The sequence below is a fragment of the Macrobrachium nipponense genome, chromosome 21 (assembly GCF_015104395.2).
Source record: "Macrobrachium nipponense isolate FS-2020 chromosome 21, ASM1510439v2, whole genome shotgun sequence".
NCBI classification, from domain to species: Eukaryota; Metazoa; Arthropoda; class Malacostraca; order Decapoda; family Palaemonidae; genus Macrobrachium; species Macrobrachium nipponense.
Genome location: NC_087212.1, coordinates 6,359,604 through 6,363,920, shown reverse-complemented (window position 1 = coordinate 6,363,920; position 4,317 = coordinate 6,359,604). Strand labels below are relative to the sequence as shown.

Below are 4,317 nucleotides of genomic sequence, written 5' to 3'. Positions count from 1 at the left end.
GCCTTCGCTCTTTTTTTTTCGTCATTGTGTTTTTATTCTTGTCTCTGTCTGGGTGCGGTTTTTAACGGGAGGAGACGTTGCAGAGGGGCCTGTAGTCTATTGTGTGATGGGTGTTAAATGCGTACATCATCATTTAATAACTTTCGTAAGGGTGAACTTTTGAAAAGGACGGTGGCAGGCAGCGCGCGTAAGCTTAGAAACGTAATATAAAGGCAAGTAGGGAAAGAACGAGTAGGAAAAGTTTCAAATTGACTGGAGAAAACTACTTACAGAGGAAGAATTTCTGCGTTCAATTGACGAGAGCTAAGTCACAAGATTTTTTTTAAACCTCTTTTATCTTTGTCTTCCGCAGTTTTGAGAGACGAATGGAAGTTTGTAACTAATTGCTATCGAAAGTTTTTTTTTTTCTCTCTCTCTCTCTCTAATGAAAGGTACGATTGCTCGATTGAAAGTTTGTAAAAAGGTGGAGAGAGAGAGAGAGAGAGAGAGAGAGAGAGAGAGAGTTTTAAGGTTCGTTTCATGTGGTGTTCCTTCTAATTATTTAAAAATTATTTTTAGAAATCCTGATCAAAGTTCTCTCTCTCTCATGGAATTATTCTGCCTTTTGCCTGTTTCACAGAATTGTTTTCATTCCCTTACATTTTTTTTTGCGACAATCACGTGTGTGTGTGTGTGTGTGTGTGTGTGTGTGTGTTTTCTCGCCAGTTATATGTTAATGAATCCTTGCCATATAATTTTTTTTTAAATATTAACTAGTTCTGAGACCTCGATTTTCTCCCTAAGGTACTATTGCTGATAATAAATAGCATTTCTGGCTCTTGTATGAAAAAAGGTACCTGTAAGTATATTAGGTATAGATGCAAGGTCTTTAAAAATGTGTGTATTCAAATTGTTCGAGTTTGTTCACATACCACAGTATGTATACAATAATGGGCCCTCTGTAATATATAACGTATTAAATTTGTAACTGTGTACTTGCTTCTGACGCAAGTAAGCACCAAAATCTGGTGGCTCGCTATTCCCTCTAGAAAACGTGTCAGGGACAAAGAGCTAGCTCCCTTGTGAAATCGCCAAGTATTTAGACCATTTTACTACGGCGGGCCATGAAAAAACCTTTTTTTTTTTTTTTATCTTAAGTGTGAGGATGGCAGGACCGAGGAGAGAGAAGCGCTGGGAATCCCAAATTTCTTGCGGAAGGTAAATGGGGATCTGGACAAGGAATTGGCGGGGACTGGATAAATATTGACTCTAGGCTTCTTCAAGCCGCCACCTCCTTCGCTCTTCTTTTTATTCTCCACACGACCTATCTCTCTCTCTCTCTCTCTCTCTGCACCATCCCCAACCCTTCCCCAGCCAGTGGTGTGGCGATGTTTGTGTTGCGGATGGGTTTAAAGGTTTTGATTGAAGCTGGAATGGATTGGGTAGACCCGCAAAGGCGGTGGCGTTGTGTCTGGAAATATACTTCTGTTGGTGACGGTCCCTTAGAATGTTGTTGCCAAGGGCGGATGACACGGAAGGGAGCTGACAGCCGCAATGACATTTAATTTCACTTATTTTCAAGATGTTTCGATATTTGTTGTGTGTGCGCGTAAATGAGGAGGAAATTGATATACTGGGGAAAAATAAGTATGCCAGAGGGAGAAAGGCAGTTTGCATGGCATTCGCTATGATCGTCGAAGTTTACTACAGAATTTGTAAATACCCCTTTGCATGGTTCTTGGTCCATCTCATGTCATTTGAGACTGCGTTTCTGGTAAACATACGAAAGACTGGAACAGCGGTATAAGAAAGAAGACAGAAATAAACAGTCTCACAAAATTATTTATGTATGTATAAATATATATATATATATATATATATATATATATATATATATATATATATATATATATGAACATGTTATATATATTCATTCGAGTCGGCGTTTCTGGTAAACATACGAAAGACTGGAATAAAGATAGAAGACAGAAATAAACAATCTCACAAAATTATATATATATATATATATATATATATATATATATATATACATATATATATATATATATATATATATATATATATATATATAAATATACATCAAGCTAGAAAAAGAGCAAGAGCAACTTTATTTTCCTGTTTGTGACATCATAACCACCACCACTGTTTGGGACTGGCTTGTCCCCACCACCAAAAATCGAAGGAAGCAGCGGACAGTGGCCCAGTTCCAAGAAAGTGGGGTTCACAGGAGAACGGGGTTCGCCGTCTCTTAAGAAAAAGAGAGAAAAAATCCATTCGTTGGTCATCCAATGAGAGCGAGATAGATTCCGGTGACTGCACCTTTTATTGTCCGGGGAAAAGTGCTACTGGGGGACTGTCATTACTCTCGTCATATTTTTCTTTACGTGGCGTCACAATTTTAAAAATACAAACAAACAATAGAATTACAGCCGGGAGTCATTGAAGAAGTTATCTCAAAGATAGAACGCTGATGTCTTGTCGGGTAGATTAGAATTAGATTAGATGTAGAGATATCTTAAGTTGGATGATAACTTATTAAAACAATAATGTTGTTGATCATATCTGCTCTTATTATATATACTATATATATATTATATATATATATATATATATATATATATATATATATACATATATATATATATATAGTGTGTGTGTGTGTGTGTGTTTGTAGATGAGATAATGAGGAGAGAGGACAGTGTAGTTTAAGTATGTCCTTTGCACTCCCCTGGGAAGAACAGCACGTGATAGCGTCAGCTGAGCTCCTAAGGGTAGGCGAATAGTTGAACGAATCCAGAGCTATTTGGATGAGAGTTGTGAGACTGGAGGTTGAAGATCTGTGGAGACTATTGAAAGTTAAAGCACCAGAAACAGGAACGACGGGCGTTCACAGAGTGACTTTGCGTCACGCGATGTTGAAGTAGTGATGTTATAAAGAGAGAGAGAGAACATTTTTTTTTTTTTTACCTTAGATACTACCTTATGTTTTAACGAGTGATTTTCTTTCTCCAGATGCGGTTTTCTTGGCGCTGGTGACGACGTTGACTTTCATTTGATGTCTCACGAATGACGTTATCATGAAGTTGTGAATTCTCTCTCGCCTTGCCTGAAGGTGACAAGGAGTGGGGGGGTTGTTTCTATGAAGCGATGGTGATGGTGCAAGTGACCACCATGATTTCTGCAAGACTATAGTCCAGGTAAGTTGGCTTTCGCTATTTCGTTTTTGTATGAAGAGCGGCAGTGCAGGTATAACCACTCCCACATTGGTCCTGCCTCCCCACAAAAGGCACTTTGATTTGTACTTTAACCTGGAAGGTATGCAATTGTTCTTCCTCGAATGAAGAAGAAACATTCTTTCCCATTGAATAGCTTTCCTTGTAACTGCTTAAGAAAGAACTTTAGAATGCACGTTGGCACTGTAGAGATAGAGATATAGGTGGAGTCGGCGTGGAGAGCACACCTGATTGACTAGTGCTGCTGCATATTGAATGATCCAAAGCTATCATGTTACTGCTATAAAAAACGCAGATTTGTCCTGCTTGCTAATGGGATAAGAGGAAAAAATGAGGATTGCACATGATGCGAATGTAATTAGGGGTATCATAAAAAGCGTGTTCATTAATGCCATCAGTGATGTCAACATCAGGGGAATGAAGTGGGCCTGTCTTATATGTCTTGATAGGGTTTATTCAGTAGTGATTAAGCAGTAAAAATGCAGAAGCAACACTTGTGATGCCGGACGAAAATGAGCTGCAAGATAAAGGGATTGCTGTGCCAGATGCAATAATTGCTGAGCGAATTTGAAAGCACGCGGGAAGAAACAGGTGGCAGTTCTGTAAATTTGCCCGAGGACGTTGACTTAAAATTGATAATCTCATGAAGAAAATTAACTTATTAGAAATTGCAATGAGGAAGGTGACAGCTCTTTATAATATAGAGACAATTATTCAGATAAGATCAAGGAAAAGAATTCATTAGCTAAATACTTTCCTATTATGATTGGAGGTCCCCTCTTAATAGTAATGTTGCAAATTTGCTGGTAGAGGCAGTAGAGATGATGCAGCTCCTACAGTTCTGCAACTTGGTAGAAGGGTCTGGAATAAAAAAAGGAAAAAAATATTGAGTATTTGAAACTAGAAATAATGAATTGTTGTTTTTATAGAAAAGATGATGCTGTTGGTGCATTAATTGACAAAAATGTTTTAATAAGGTATAAGCTCTAATAATAACTTAAACAGTGATGTACGATGGACTCACACTCTCTCTCACTTTCTGCTTGCTTTTGCGAATTTCCAGATAAAAGCACAAGTAACTTAC

The 4,317-nt window shown here is 38.0% G+C and overlaps 1 long non-coding RNA gene across 1 annotated transcript in view; it reads right to left on the bottom strand.

The window, feature by feature from the left end:
• Nucleotides 1-3,240: 3,240 nt before the first annotated feature.
• Nucleotides 3,241-4,317, bottom strand: part of LOC135197745 (uncharacterized) — a 64,709-nt gene continuing 63,632 nt past the window's right edge. Inside the window, exon 3 of the long non-coding RNA XR_010310650.1 lies at nucleotides 3,241-4,094. This is a non-coding gene — a long non-coding RNA (uncharacterized LOC135197745). The remainder of the gene's footprint in view (nucleotides 4,095-4,317) is intronic.